This window comes from Urocitellus parryii, chromosome 15, assembly GCF_045843805.1.
Source record: "Urocitellus parryii isolate mUroPar1 chromosome 15, mUroPar1.hap1, whole genome shotgun sequence".
Classification (NCBI taxonomy): Eukaryota; Metazoa; Chordata; class Mammalia; order Rodentia; family Sciuridae; genus Urocitellus; species Urocitellus parryii.
Window position 1 is genome coordinate 1,590,005 of NC_135545.1, and position 17,000 is coordinate 1,607,004.

General features: G+C 49.7%; 1 pseudogene; it reads right to left on the minus strand.

Annotated features, from left to right (window-relative positions):
* Positions 1–6,173: 6,173 nt before the first annotated feature.
* LOC144250440 (uncharacterized) lies at positions 6,174–16,777 on the minus strand (annotated as a pseudogene).
* Positions 16,778–17,000: the final 223 nt, after the last annotated feature.

Sequence of the window (17,000 nt, forward strand, 5' to 3'; positions counted from 1 at the left end):
GCGCGGGCAGAGGTGGACGCCCTTCGCACGTGCAGCTGCGGACCTGCAGTTCCCGTCCCTAGTGGGGCTGCGCTCGCCCGGCCGCCCCAGGCCCGACCGGTTGGACACGGGAACCAGTAGCGGACAGAGTGGCCACAGCCCCTGGTGCCAGCGGCTTTCCTACTCCCACTCCGCGAGGGCAGTGTGCCCCTGCCAGCCCTGCTCACCGTGGACGGGTGTCGGGCCTGCGCAGAGACAGGCGCCTTCCCCAGGACCCAACTCAAAGGCCGCGGCGGCCGAGCAGTCGGCTGGGCTCGCCTTCCCGCCTGCCCGCCTGCCCGCCTGCCCGCCTGCCCGCCTGCCCGCCTGCCCGCCTGCCCGCCTGCCCGTGGGCAGTTCCGAGCCTTCGAGCTGTCCCTCACCTGGAGGCGGAGCCGTCCTCCCGCTGGTCCTCCAGCTTGAAGCTTTGCCTGCACCTTCGTGCTTACTTTAAGTTCGTTTTAATTGACACGGGTCCCAATCTCCTCAGCCTGTGGCCTCAGTGATGGACTCAAAGCGACCTACATCTCAACCTGGTGGGGCGGTAGGGGGTCTGTCCGCGTCCTCGGGAAGACACGCTCTACGGCCTCCCGGAGAGCGCTGACCCCGCCCTCCTCTGCGTGGGCGTCGCCGATGTCCCCCCCCAAGCCTGCTCTGCCCTACCTCCCGCCAGCGCAGCGCCCAGCGGAACCCAGGGGGCCTTTCCACTGGGCGGCCTGCGGACAACCCCGGGCCCGCTGCGGGCCGAGCCTCTCATTTGGGATGTACTTTTTAGTCCAATGAATTTCGCTATCAAGTCAGCCTAATGAAAATAGGAATTTTGTACAACTTCCCAGGTTGGGATCTTCTTTGTGAGGGGATTTTGTTTTATGTCCACGGACTTTAACCACATCGTGAGATGTCAGTCCTTCCTTGGCCCACTCTGCCAACATGGCACAACCCCACCTGGGCCAGTACCAGTGTTCAAAATATGACTAAGCCCATGACAGTCTCCTGTCGCTGCGAATGAGGTGGGGGGTAAAGAGATCCCCAGGACAAGGTGAGCTTTGTTAGGAAAGAGCAAGGGGTGAGTGGAGACCAGGCGGACAACCAGGAGAATGTACTAAGGGATGCCAGGGGAAAGTCGGACTGGGATTACAGCGCCACGGGCAGTTCTGCAGGTGGGCAGCAGAACACAGACTTTGTCTTCTACTAGAAAAAGCATTTTGGGGCTGGGGTTGTAGCTCAGTGGTTGAGCACTTGCCTTGCATGGGTGAGGAACTGGGTTCCAGCCTCAGCACCACATAAAATAAATAAAACGAAGATAAACACATATGAAAAAAACAAAGATATACATGGCACCTACTATAATTGGAGAATGGAAAAAGGCAATACAGTGACAAATTGTACTTCATCAAAAGAACGTGTTTAAACTGGAATATACAGCATGTTAGAATTTCGCTGGGCTTGCCCACACGCTGGGGCACACCTCTAATCCCACTGACTCCGGAAGCTGAGGCAGGAGGATCACAGGTACAAGGTCCTGCCTCAGATTAAAAAGCACTGGGGGTGTGGCTCAGCGGTTAAGCACCCTTGGGTTCAATCCTCAGTGCAAGTGTGTGTGTGTGTGTGTGTGTGTGTGTGTGTGTGAATTCACATGGCCTAAAAGCAGGATGGACATAAAAGGAGATTCTGGGGGGGCTGGGGCTGGAGCTCAGTGGTAAAGCGCTTGCCTTGCATGTGTGAGGCACTGGGTTCGAGCCTCAGCACCACACAAAAATAAAGTTACTGTGTTTTCATCTACAAGTAAATAAATATTTTTTTAAAAGATTTTGGGAATTTAAAGAGAGATCAGTTGAAATTATCCAATCTGAACCACATGAAAAAAGACTGGGAAAAGGAAGTGCTTCAAGGAATGAACACTCAGAAACCAAAATAAAAAATACAATACCAGGTCCAACTGTAAGCAAAAAATAGACACCGGAATCACCTAAGTGTAAATCAAACAAAACGTGTATGCTAAGGACTAAAATGCTGATATGTCAAATAGATGGAAATACTTTGTAAATTGTCAGATTCAACATACTGACAAATATTTGCCCCCCAAAAATTCAGATTTAATGAAATTCCTTCCAGTAGGCAGGAAATAAGCAAGGACAACACGAAACTGAAACAGCCAAGTTCCACCTTCCCAACAGCAGCCCACACATTCTAGACTTGGGCTGAAAGTGCACACAACCTTGGGTTGCTGCATCAGAAGTCTACACCCCGTTCCCTTCCTTCAGTATGCACTTAACTTGGCTGCAATTCTTTGGGGGATCTGGTTAGAAAGGTCGGTGGTGTTAAGGAAGGTATTCCTCAGGGGTACCCAGGTGCTGGTCCCACACCCAGGTCTGAGAGCAGGGTGACAGGCAGTCTGGAGCCATCAGAGGTACCTGGTCTGAGGCCTCCTACCTGACGTGCTTTTAAACAAGGTGAAATCCCAGCAGCAGCTACCGACTTCCTTGCCAGACAGTTACTAGTAATCACAGCAAGTCACCTCTTCTACTAGCAGTCCAGACAAGCCAGTGAAGGTTTCCCGCGGCTCCCCGAGGGGAAGGCTGTGCATGCCTGTCTCAGGTGCATCACCAGCACCCGCAGCTCTTCCTCCGTGGTGAGTACAGCTTTGCTGTCCTTAAATCTTTGCTTATGTCTTATTTCCAACACTTGCTGCAATTTTTTCAGTGGCATAAGTCACAAACATACCCAGGGCTAAGTTGAGGTCCCATTGCTTCCTTGGACCCGTCCTCTGATAGGCTGATACAAAACCTTAGGGAAGGAGCCGGCCCCATGGAACAGGCCTGCACTCCCAGCGACTTGGAGGCTGACACAGAATTGCAGGTTTGAGGCCAGCTTGGCCACCTACGCAAGACTGTCGAAATAAAACTAAAAGGGGTAGGTAAGTGCTCAGAGGTAGAGTAATCCTGGGTTGAATCTCCAGTAGCAAAGAGGCTGGGGGGATGCTGGTAAGGGAAGATCAGAGCTCAGTGGCTCAGCGTTCCTGGGGCTAGTCTCTATTTAGTACCAAAACAAAACAGGAAGGAAGGGATAAGACTCCAAAGGTCCGGCAACACTTACATCAGAATGCAGGACATAGTCTCCAAAAAGTTTTTTATTTTGGGGGTGGGGTACTGGGGATTGAACCCAGGGACACTCAACCACTGACCACATCCCCAGCCCTATTTTATATTTTATTTAGAGACAGGGTCTCTCTGAGTTGCTCAGTGCCTCACTGTGGCTGAGACTGGCTTTGAACTAAAAGTCCTCCTGTCTCAGCCTCTGGAGCCACAGGGATTACGTTCGTGTACCTTGGTGCCTGGCTCCCAGCTCCAAGTAGGTTCAACAGCACTTGACCTCATAGGTTGGAACAGCTTTTAACTGGGCTCAGGAGGTGCACATGTGATCTGCTTATTGGTGCAGATGAATGTCTCTCTGTGGAGGCCCAGCCTATCCTAAGTGAAGTCCAGCGCTTGACCTTCCTGTACTCAGGAAGGGTCCGGAGAGCTTGGCATGCTGACCTTGCTCCTTTCTGCCAGGGTTCCTCTCGCTCTGTGGCCTTGCCCAGAGCCCACAGCCAAGCCCCTTTCTGTGAACCCTGGAGGTGGGGAATACCACCACCTTTACAAAGTACAGAGCACTGGGAATGCTGGGGACAGGCATCACGTTGGGAAAAGGATTTCTAGTCTCTAATGCAAATGCAGCCCAGGGAGTGGAACACCAGGTGGTCACCAGAGTGGGTGTTTGGGCAGCTCGCCTTGGCTGTTTCCAGGCTGTTAAGCTGTGTGTGTACATATGTGTCTGTGTCGCGTATCCTGTTACACACGTCCCATGATGCAAAGCAGGAAGGCTCAGAGGCGGGCCTTTCACGCACTGACTAGACCATGAGGACCCGGACACTGATCTGATGGCACAGTTGACCCAGAGCTGAATGGATACCTTGAGGTGGGGCCTGGCTGGACTGTGCCCTGGACAGCTCTCCCCTCCCTCCAGCCCCTCCCTCTCTGCCTCCCAGCTGCCCACCCTGGGGTTTCTGCCTTGGAGCCCGAGGACCATGGACTGAGTCCTCCAGTTGTTAGTGTCAGGTGTTCTGGCCACAGTGACAAAAAGTTAACATGAAATTCATCTGATATTTCATTTTTTCCCTTGGTTTGGTAACAGGATTTGGCTTAGCCTCATGAAAGAAGTGGAACCTTTTCAATCTTTTTTCTATATTCTAAACAGCTTAGTGGTTCCCTAGAAGTTAGAATGTTGAACTCTGGTCTCAAAATAGGGCTGGACTACTCAGGTTCTGTGTTTCTCCAGTCAAACATTAGTAATGTTTGATTTTTGCCCTGACTACGTATACTCATGCGTAAGTTCCTCCCTCAGAATGCTGATTCTCTTGTTCTAGCCTACCCAGAGCTCTAGCCACTTACTAACACGAGTTCTGTGTGCGCTGGCACTTGTTCATCAGTAAGGGAACGTGGCCTGAGAGGAGCCACGAAGCCCGTGTTGTCGTGGTGAATGTCAGAGCTGATCCACATGCCAATCATCATCATCTGGAGACATCTAGACTTTCAAAATCGTGCCTACCCTCAGACCAGCCCAACGCACCTGATCTCATCTGACCTCTCGAGTTTCAAAATTGTCATGGTCACCTAGTGCTGACATTGCTTTCCAGAGTTTCCTGTTTGAAAATATTTTCCTGAAGAACGCTGGTCAGCACGTGCAGCGTGGTGCATCTCTGTAACTTTGTCACCTTGGCATTGTCAATAAAGGTGACCGTAGGTCACCTCCAGCACAGCCTGCTTCTGCAACACACGCAAACGGCTCAAGCTGATGCCCCAGCAGGAACTCAGAGCAGTTCTGTCCAGCAGACACTTCCCTCAACTGGACCGTCCAAGCATCTGCCGGAAAATGTGAAGCTCTCCTCCGGGATGACTGTGCAGGCCTGACCACTCACACAACTGGACCTAGGGGAACTCATGCCTGCCTGCTTTAACCCTCACAACCAGGACTCCCACAGGATCCCTGTGGGGATAACCCTGTGCCCAGCAGGGCACTGGCCCATGGGTCTGAAAGACCCTAGCCCAGTTAGCCCAGTTACCTAAGGCCAAGATATGAAATCAAGATACCGGGCTTGTCATAAACAGGCTCAGGCACCGGATGTGCTTTCCATATAACCGGTTGAGAAAGGACAGAGCACCCACATCCTGAGGAACAGATAAGCAGGAACAGAAAGAATAGAATGCAGACCTGTGGTGTTTGGAATGCAGACCTGTACCCCCTAGGTGGCCTATATGCTAGATTTAAACAAACCAATAAGAAACCTGTTGCTTCCCGCGCGCGAAGCCTGTCCCAAACCCTATAAAAATCTCTGTATCCCCAAGCCCGGTGTGCCAGTTCACCAAAGCTCCGGCTGAGGTTCTGCTGGACACCCGCAGGCGCCTGTGTCTCAAAAAACCACCTCGTGCTTTTGCAGCCAGTGTTTCGTGTGATTCTCCTTGCACAGGGAAACGGGGGTCTTTCATAAACGGGGTGCCTTTTCAGGTCCTTGTCTCCTCAAGTTCTGTGACCCCAGGGCTGTGGCCTCCACGTGTGCTGTGTACAAATACGTCTCCTAATCACGGGAAGGGTGTTCTCCATCTTAAAGATACTAATTAAAAGCCAGTCGTGATGCCAAGCACTTCATGTGCCACAACTTAGAATGCCACAGCAATGGGTTTTAAGAGAGCAACATGGTGACATTTACATTTACCTACAGCCTGGAGAATGGCCCGAGGGGACAACAGCAGCTGCAGATCCGTCCAGGCGACACCACTGGACTTCACCTAGGCCAGGCCAATGGGAACCAGACGTGGATGATCCCAGATGCTCAGCAGATGGGTCTGCGGGCCTCGGTGCCATGGGGAACATGGAGGAGCCGAATGCCCCAGAGGACAGCACAGCACCGCTCCGTGGGAGACGGCTCCCATTCCTTGGGTTCACCAGTGCCCCAGGGTGGGTTCTTCCACGCAGATGGAGGTGTCCAGTCTGGCTGAAGGCGCCCTCGCTTCCTGCACTGCTTTCCCTCCAGGCTGAATTCTCTGAAGAACAGCTGAGGGCTTTGCCACAGGCACACCTTCAACGTTTCTTTCCAACATGACATCTGGTGACGGTCATCGGATGGCTTTGTTCTGAACGCCTTCCCACATTGAACACAGACACAGGGCCTTGGCTGGTGTGAGGCCAGTGTACCTCTGGTGCTTGGTAGGGGCTGGGCCATCACCAAAGGCCTCTCCACAATCAGTACATCTATAGGGCTTCTCTCCAGTGTGAACCCCCTTATGTCTGATCAGGTGGGCAGTGCAGCTGAGGCTTTGCCACATTCCTGATCTTCATAGGGCTTTTCTCCAGCATGAATTCTCAAATGAACAGAGAGATGTATGCTCTGCCTAAAGGCTTTCCCACATTTCTTTTTTTAAAAAAATATTTATTTTTTAGTCTTAGGTGGACACAATATCTTTATTTTTTTTAATGTGGTGCTGAGGATAGAACACAGTGCCTCATGCATGCCAAGCAAGCGCTCTACCACTTAAGCTATAGCCCAAGCCCACATTTCTTATATTCATGAGGTTTCTCTCCACAATGAACTCTCTGATGTCCAGTGAGTGACATGCGATGGCTGAAGGCTTTCCCACAAACATCACGTGCATAAGGCTTCTCTCCTGTGTGAATTCTCTGATATACAGTCAGTGATGAACCACTGCGAAAGGGTTTCCCACACACATTACATTTGTAGGGTTTCTCTCCAGTATGGATTCTCCTGTGCAGAGTAAGTCCTAGGTGAACACTGAAGGCTTTCCCACAGTCAATGCAATCAAAAGGCTTCTCTCCAGTATGGTAATGCCTAAAGTGTGGAGTAAGGGACATGCTCTACCTGAAGGTTTTCCCACACTCCATACAGTTGTAGGGCTGTTTGCCAGTGTGACATCTCTGATGTTGAGCAAAAGATGAGCTATCTCTGAAGGCTTTTCCACATTCCTTACATGCGTAGAGCTTCTCTCCAGTATGGATCCTCAGGTGCTGAGCCAGGTGTGGCGGCTGCCTGGAGGCTTTCCTACATTCCTTAGCCTTGTACGTTTTTCTCCAGTGTGAATCCTTTGATGTATAATAAGGTGAGCTTTCTGGCTGAAGGCCTTCCTACATTCCTTACATTCAAACAGTTTCTCCTGGGTGTGTGTTCTGTGATGCTGAGCAAGGTGGGGACTCTGCTTGAAGGCCTTTCCACATTCTGCACACTCACAGGGTTTTCCACCAGTGTGAATTCTCTGACGAACAGTCACAGATGAACTATGGGTGAAAGTTTTCTCACATGATTACATTTAAAAATTTTCTTTCCTGCATGAGCATTCTTGTGTTTTCGTACCATGGAATGATTGGAGGAGCTTTCTGTATCAGACTTATGATTATAAATGCTTTCTTCTCCATTGTGCAGGTGGCCACGATCCCCAGATCTGGTGAATCTGTAGCCTGGTTCTGCAGTGCGGGCTTCTTTATGAGGAGCTGATCCTTTCCTGCTAAATGTCTCTTGACTCTGCCTCTCAACGAGGTCTTCACTTTTCAAAGTGCAGAGTGTGAAGTTATCTCCACTAACACATCATCACACAAAGACTGTGTCAGAGACAGTCACTGTGTCTCACATTCCACCTCTGAAAGATGGGGAAAACAAAGGTGTCCTTTATCACGGGCTATTAGCAACGGAAACACAGCGAGAAAGGTAATTCAAAATTATTTCATGAACACCCCCGCCCCCAAATCTATTAAATACCAGCCTCTCAAGTGGAAAATATGCAAGGAGGTTCCAGAGAACAAGAGTAAATAAAAGGATACGGAAAAAAATGACTAAGACTTGAGACCTGCAATCCTGGAGGAGGAGTCTGCAGTGGCCCTGATGACACTCTATGCCTACGTTGACCCAGGGGACTACAGAAAGCTCGCTCTCTTCCACTTGCAATTGATTTTCATATATGCAGTAGGTTTCTCTGTTGAAATACCAATATTGTCTTATTACTACTGCTGCTCAAGAGTCTCTAGAGAGGGGCTGGGGCTGGGGCTCGGTAGGGTAGCACCTGCCTGGCATGTGTGAGGCACTGGGTTCGATTCTCAGCACCACATATAAATAAACAAACAAAATAAAGGTCCATCAACAACTAAAAACATCATTTAAAAAAAATCTGTGGAGATCCCTCACAACCACACACATGGTGCTCTGTGACCTTCTCTGGGATGTAGAGGTGATCCTGTGGCCATCTTCTCCTAACCAGATCATGGATTTTTCCAGTTGTTTTCTTACTTCAGTAACCTAGGTGTGCCACTTCTCAGGCCAGTTCTTAATAGGTTTTATTGTTTTTGTTTTGTGCAAAATGAGTTATAAGAAGAAAATGAAGTGCCAGCGGCTGTGTTGGGGTACCTGACAGCAGCAGGCTTCCCTCTCCCCCAGACATGTGGGGTGTGAGAAGCAATTCTGAGAAGCCCCAGTGAGGAGGTCCCACCTCTGCAGATGGCTGAGCCACTTTCTGAAGGGATTTCCCTACCTGGTGCTCCCACACTCACCTGGGAAGGGGCTTCCCATCATCTTGCTCTTCACCTCCCAAGGCCGTTTCCCTAGCTCCAATACAGAAATTACATATGGCTTAGAAATGCAAAGTCCTGAATACACAGGAAGACATGAAAATCGGTCATGTTCTGGGTTATTCCACAACTATAATCCAGTTCCTTACTTTGATACAATGACAACACAGGAGTGGCTAGATACAGAGACAAAGCACATTCACAAGATAGACCACGTAACATTGGAACAGTCCCATAGGACTGCCAACAGTAGATTTAGAAAAATAAAACTCTGGGGGTTAGGGAGCAGAAATCTAGCCCAGAACCTATGGACCATCAGATACTATGGACCATCAGATACTATGGACCATCAGACACTATGGACCATCAGACACTAGAAAATGTTGTGCTTTTATAAAGGATCCCTAGAGACAGAATTTGGAGTGTAACTCCAGTTAGTTTAACAAAACAATCAATAACCTTCAGAAGAATAGAACAGAATTCATTCTCTACAATGTTTTATTTATAGCGTCTATAATATAAACCCAAATTATTAAACAAAGGAAAGAGGAAAAAGGTAATTATACAAAGAATAAAATGTAATCAATGCAGATCAATCCTGTAATAACACAGATGTGGGACTTAGCCAAAAAGAGTTTTGTTTTTGCAGTGCTGGGGATAGAACCCAGGACCTGCTAGACAAATGCTTCACCACCGAGCCACATTGCCAACAAGTAGACAGAATTTTAAAAGAGCTGTTGCATCTCTGTGTGCTCAATAATGTAAAGGAAGTGAGCTGAAGGCTGGGTGAGAGCAAAGGGTGTGAAGATTCTACAATAAGTTTATCTGCAGTGACTTACATGAAGTTTTCACAAGAGGATTAAAAAAAGAAACCTTCCATGTGGAAAAAAAAAAGGAATGTAAAGGAAAACATGACTGTAATGTAATGATAATGCCAAACAGGAAATCTCAGCAGAGAACAGAAATTTTTAAAAAAGCCAAATGGAAATTATAGATTTGAAAATACAAATGGAGGCCAGGCATGGTGATACACACCTATAACCCCATTTCCCCACAGGCTGAGGCAGGAGGAGGATGTCAAGTTTGAGACCACTTTCAGTAACAGCAAAATTCTGTCTCAAAAAAAACAACAACAACAACAACAAAAAAAAAAAATCTAAAGGGCTGGGGAGCTGGACACAGCACCTGCCTATAATCCCAGAGACTCAGGAGGCTGAGACAGGAGGATAAAGTTTGAGGCCAGCCTCAGCAACATAGGGAGTCCAGGTTCCTCTAGTTCTCCAGCATCACACCATTGTAGCTGTGGTATGAGACAGCCTCACCCAGTGACACCAGGTACCTGTAGTTTTCCACCATCACACCCCTGTAGCTATGGGAGGAAACAGCCTCACCAGTGACACCAGGTTGCTGTAGTTCTCCATCACACTCCTGTATCTGTGGGAGGGGACAGCCTCACCAAGGGACACCAGGTTGCTGTAGTTCTCCACCAAGACACTCCTGTACCTGTAGGAATGGACAGACTCACCAAGTGACACCAGGTACCTGTAGTTCTCCACCATCACACCCCTATATCTGTAGAAATAGACAGCCTCACCCATGACACCAGGTTCCTGTAGTTCTTCACTATCACACTCTGAAGCTGTGAAGGAACAGCCTCACCCAGAAACACCAGGTTCCTGTAGTTCACCACCATCATACTCCTGTATCTGGGGGATAGTACAGCCTAACCCAGTGACACCTAGTTCCTGTAGTTCTACACCATTACAGCCCTGTAGCTATAAGAGGGGACAGCCTCAACAAGTGACACCAGGTTCCTATAGTTCTAAGCATCACACTCCCGTAGCTGTGGGAGGAATCAGCCTCACCCACAGACACCAGGGTCCTGTAGTTCTCCAGCATCACACTCCTGTAGCTTTGGGAGAGGACACCTCGACCAGTGACACCAGGTTAATATAGTTCTCCTACATCACACTCCTGTAGCTATAAATGGAAACAGCCTCACCGAGTGACACCATGTTATGCTAGTTCTGCACCATTATAATCTGTAGCTGTGGGAGGGGACAGCTTCACTCTTGATACCAGTTTCCTCTGTTTCTCCAACATCACACTCCTGTAGCTGTGGGAAGAAAGAGCCACACCCAGTGACATGAGAATCTTGTACTTCTCCACCGTCACACTCTTGTGACTGTGGGATGGGACAGGCTCACCCACTGACACCAGGTTACTATAGTTCTCCAGCATCACAATCCTGTGCCTGTGGGAGTGGAGAGCCTCATCCAGTGACACCAGGTTCCTCTAGTTCTCCAGCGTCACACTCCTTTAGCTGTGGGAGGGGACAGCATCACACAGTGACACCAGGATTCTATGCGTCTCCAGCATCACACTCCTGTTGCCAGGGGAGGAAACAGCTTCACACAGTGACACCAGGTTCCTGTATTTCTCCAGTATCACACTCCTGTAGTTGTGGGAGGGGACTGACTTACCAAGTGACACCAGTTCCTCTAGTTCTCCAGCCTCACACTCCTGTAGCTGCGGTAGGGGACAGCCTCACCTTGTGACACCAGGTTCCTATGGTTCTCCAGCATCACACCTCTGCAGCTGTAAGAGAAGACAGCCTCACCCAGTGACACCAGGTTCCTATGGTTCTCCAGCATCACACTCCTGTAGCTGCAGTAGGGAACAGCCTCACCCTGTGACATCAGGATCCTGTAATTCTCCACAATAGCACTCCTGTTAACTGTGGAGGAGTAAGCCTCACCAAGTGACACAAGGTTCCTGTAGTTCTTCAGCATGATACTCCTGTAGCTGTGAGAGAAAAGGCCCTCACCCAGTGACACAATGTTCCTGTAGATCTCCAGAAAGACACTCCAATAGCTGTGGAGGGCACAGCATCACACAGTGACACCAGGTTCCTAAACTCCAGGATTACACTCCTGTACCTATGGGGGTGAACAGGCTCACACAGTGACACCAGGTTCCTGTACTTCTCCAACATCACCCTCCTGTACCTGTGGGAGGGGACAGCCTCACCCAGTGACCCCAAGTTCCAATAGCTCTCCACCATCACACTCTTGTAGCTCTGGGAATGGACAGCCTCATCCATGTCACGAGGTTCCTGTAGTTCTATAGCATCACACTCCTGTAGCTGTGGGAGGGGCAGCCTCACCCAGTGACACAGGTTCCTCTAGTTCTCCAACATAACACTCATATAGTGGTGGGAGGGGACAGCCTCACTAAGTGACATCAGGTTCCTGTAGTTCTCCACCATCACTCCTGTAGCTCTAGAAGTGGACAGACTCACTCTGACACTAGGTTCCTGTAGTTCTCCAGCATCATATTCTTGTAGCTATGGGAGGGGACAGCCTCACCCAGTGACTCCAGGATTCTCTAGTTCTCCAGAATCGCACTCCTGTAGCTGTTGTGGGGGACAGCCTCACTCAGTGACATCACATTTCTGTTACTGTGCACCATCACACTCCTGTAGCTTTGGGAAGAGATAGCTGCACCCAGTGACACCAGGTTCTTGTAGTTCTTCAGCATCACACTCCTGTGAATGTGGGAGGGGACAGCCTCACCCATTGATATCAAGTTCCTGTAGTTCTCCACCATCAAACTCCTGTAGCTGTGGGAGAGGACAGCCTCACCCAGTGACACCAGGTTCATACACTTCTCCAGCATCACACTCTTGTATAAGTGAGAGGGGACAGCTTCACCCATGACACCGGTTCCTGTAGTTCTCCACCATCAAACTGCTATAGCTATGGGAGTGGACAGCCTCAATAAGTGACACCAGGGTCCTGTAGTTCTTCAGCATCAAACTCCTGTACCTATGGGAGTGGTCAGTCTCACCGAGTACCACCAGGTGCCTCTAGTTCTTTAGCATCACTGTCCTGTACTGTGTGAGAGGACAGCCTCACCCAGGGACACTAGGTTCATTTAGTTCTCCAGCAGCACACTTCTGTAGCTGTGGAAGGGGACAGCCTCACCCAGTAACTTCAGGTTCCTGTTTTCTCCAGCATAACACACCTGCAGATTTGGGAGGAAACAGACTCACCAGTGACATCAGGTTCATATAGTTCTCCACCATCACACACCTGTAGATTTGGGAGGAGACAGCCTCATCAGGTGACACCAGGGTCCTATAGATCTCCAGCATTAGACTCCTGTAGCTGTGGGAAGACATAGCCTCATGCAGTAACACCACATTACTCTAGTACTCCAGCATCACACTCCAGTAGCTGTGAAAGTGAACAGCCTCACCAAGTGACACCAGGTTCCTATCATTCTGTAGCATCACACTCCTGTAGCTGTAGGAGGGGACAGCCCAAACAGTGACATTTGGTTCCTATACATCTCCACCATCACACTCCTGGAGCTGTGGGAGGGAACAGCCCCATCCAGTGACACCAGATTCCTGTAGTTCTCCATCATCACACTTCTGTAATGCTGGGAGGGGACAGCCTCACCCAGTGACAGCAGGATCCTGGAATTCTCCACCATCACACTCCAGTACCTGTGGGAGGGGAGAGCCTTACTCAGTGACACCAGGTTCCTATAGTTCTCCACCATCACACTCCTGTAGCTGTGGGAGGGGAAAGCCTCATCAGTGACACTAGGATCCTGTAGTTCTCCACAATCACACTCCTGTTAGGTGTGGGTGTGTACAGACTCACCCAGTGACACCCGGTTCATATAGTTCTCCAGCATCATACTGCTGTATGTGTTGGAGGGGACAGCCTCACCCAGTGACAGCAGGATCCTGGAATTCTCCACCATCACACTCCGGTACCTGTGGGAGGGGAGAGCCTCACTCAGTGACACCAGGTTCCTATAGTTCTCCACCATCACACTCCTGTAGCTGTAGGAGGGGAGAGCCTCACTCACTCAAACCAGGTTTCAATAGTCTCCAACATCCATCTCCTGTAGCTTTGGGAGGGGACAGCCTCACCCACTCAAACCAGGTTCCTATGGTTCTCCATTATCACAACTCCTGTAGCTGTGGGAGGGGACAGCCTCACCCAGTGACACCAGGTTTGTGTAATTCTTCATTCTCACACTCCTGAAACTGTGATAGGAAACAGCTTCAGCCAGTGACACCCGGTTCATGTAGTTCTCCACTATCACACTGCAGTAGCTGTTAAAGGGGACAGCCTCAACCAGTGATACCTGGTTTGTATAGTTCTCAAGTATCACACACCTGTAGCTGTGGGAAGGGAGAGCCTCACCCAGTGACACCAGGTTCCTATGGTTTTCCAGCATCACACTCCTGCAGCTGGAAGAAGAGACAGCTTCACCAACTAACACCAGGTTCCTATACTTCTCCAGCTTCACACTCCTGTAGCTGCAGTAGGGAACAGCTTCACCCTGTGACACCAGGATCCTATAGTTCTCCACAATCATACTCCTGTTAACTGGAAGAGACAGCCTAACCCAGTACACAAGGTTCCTGTAGTTCTCCAGCATCATACTCCTGTAGCTATGAGAGAAAAGACCCTCACTTAGTGACACCGAGTTCCTGTAGATCTCTGCAATACACTCCAGTAGCTGTGAAGGGGACAGGCTCACACGGTGACACCAGGTTCCTATAGTTCTCCAGCATCACACTCCTGTAGCTTGGGAGAGGACAGCCTCACCCACTGACACCAGGTTCCTGTAGTTCTCCACTATCACACAGCTGTATATATGGGTGGGGACAGCCTCACACAGTGATACAGGTTACTATAATTCTCCACCATCACACTCCTACCTGTGGGATGGGACAGCCTCACCAAGTGACACAAGATTACTGTAGTTCTCCACCATCACACTCCTGTACTGGTGGGAGGGGACAGTCTCACCCAGTGACACCAGGTTTTTATAGTTCTCCACCATCACACACCTGTAGTTGTGAAAAGGGACAGCCTCACCCAGTGTCAAGAGGTTCCTAAGCACTCTAGCATCAAACTTCTGTAGCTGTGAGATAAGAAAACCTCAACCACTGACACCAGTTTGCTATAGTCTCCACCATCAAACTCCTTTAGCTGTGGGAGTGAAGAGCCTCACAAACTGACACCAGGTTCCTATAGTTCTACACCTTCACACCCTGTAGCTGTGAAAGGGGACATCCTCACCTAGTGACATTAGTTTCCTATAGTTCTCCAGCATCAACTTCTGTAGCTGTGAAAGGCAACAGCCTCTCTCAGTGATATCAAGTTCTTGTAGTTCTCCAGAATCACACTCTTGTAGCTCTGGGATGGGACAGCCTCACCCAGTGACATCATGTTCTTCTAGTTCTTCAGCATCACATTCCTTTACCTGTGGGAGGGAACAGCCTCACCCAATAACACGAGGTTTCTGTGATTCTCCACCATTACACTCCTATAACTGTGGGAGGGGACAGCCTAACCAAGTGATACCATGTTCCTATAGTTCTCCAGAATCACACTCCTGTACTGTGTGAGGTGACAGTATCACCCAGTGACACCTGGTTCCTGTAGTTCCTTAGCATCACACTCCTGTAGCTGTGGGAGTGGACAGCCTCACCCAGTGACACCAGGTTTCTGTACTTATTCATCATCACACTCCTGTAGCTGTTGGAGAAGACAGTCTCACCCAGTGCCACCAGGTTCCTGTACTTCTACACCATCACAGTCCTGTTAGCTGTGGGAGGGTATAGCCTCACCCAATACCACCAGGTTCCTGTAGTTTTCCAGCATCACACTCCTGTTGCTGTGGGAGGGGACAGTCTTACCCAGTGACATCTGGTTCCTGTAGTTCTCCAGAATGACACTCCTGTAGCTGGGGGAGAAGAAAGACTCCCCCAGTGATTTCAGGTATCTCTAATTTTCCAGGATTACACTCCTGTACCTGTGAGAGGGGACAGCCTCACCAAGGGACACCAGCTTCTTGTAGTTCTCCACAATCACACTCCTGTAGCACTTGGAGGGGACAGCTTCCCCAATGATACCAGGTTCCTATTATTCTCCACCATCAAACTCCTACACCTGTGAAGGTGGACAGCCTCACACAGTGAGACCAGGTTTCTCTAGTTCTCCAGAATCACACTCCCATAGCTATGAGTGGGGACAGTCTCACCCAGTGACATTAGGTTCCTGTAGTTCTCCAGAATCACAATCCAGTAGCTCTGGAAGGGAAGAGCTTCACCCAGTGACAACAGGTTCCTGTAGTTCTCCATCATCACACTCCTCTAGCTGTAGAACAGAACAGCCCCACCCAGTGATATCAGGTTACTATAGTTCTTCACCATCACACTCCTGTATCTGTGGGAGGGATTAGCCTCACCCAGTGACACCAGGTCCCTATAGTTCTCCAGCATCAGGCTCCTTCAGTATGGGAAGAGACAGCCTCACCCAGTGACACCAGGTTCCTCTAGTTCTCCAGCATCACACTCCTGTTGCTGTGGAAGTAAAGAGCCTCACCCAGTGACACCAAGTTCCTATAGTTATCAGCATCACACTCTTGTTTCTCTGAGAGGGGACAGCCTCACCCAGTGACATCAGGTTCCTACAGTTCACCACCATCACACTCCTGTAGTTGTGGGAGGAGACAGACTCACCCAGTGAAACCAGGCTTCTATAGTTCTCCAGCATCACACTCATGTAGCTACCAGAGGGGACACCCTCAACAAGTGACACCAGGTTCTTATGGTTCTCCAGCATAACTTACCTGTAGATGTGGAAAAGGACAGCCTAACCAAGTGATACCAGGTTCCTGTAGTTCTCCACAATTACACTCTGTTAGCTGTAGGTGGGGACAACCTCACCCACTGATACCAGGTTTCTGTAGTTCTCCAGCATCACACACCTGTAGCTGCGGTGGGACATACTCACCATGTGACACCAGGTTCCTGTAGTTTTCCACCATCACACCCCTGTAGCTGTAAGAGGGGACAGCCTCATTGACTGACACCAGGTCCCTATGGTTCTCCACCCTCTCACTCCCATAATGGTGGGAGAGGACAGCCTGACTCAGAGAAGCCAGGATCCTCTAGTTCTCCAGAATTACACTCCTGTAGTTGTGGGAGAAAAAAGCCTCACCCAGCGACACCAGGTTCCTGTAGTTCTATACCATCACACTCTGGTACCTGTGGGAGAGGACAGCCTCACCCATTGACACCAGATTCCTGTAGTTCTCCACCATCACACTCCATAGCTGTGGGAGGGGTCAGCCTCACCCAGTGATACCAAGTTCCTCTAGTTCTCTAGAATCCCACCCCTGTAGCTGTGAGAGGAAACAGCCTCACAGAGTGACACCAGGTTCCTCTAGTTCTCCACCATCATACTCTTGTAGCTGTGGGAGAAGAAAGCCTCACACAGTGACACCAGGCTTCTATAGTTCTCGTGCATCAATTCCTGTACCTGTGGGAGGAGACA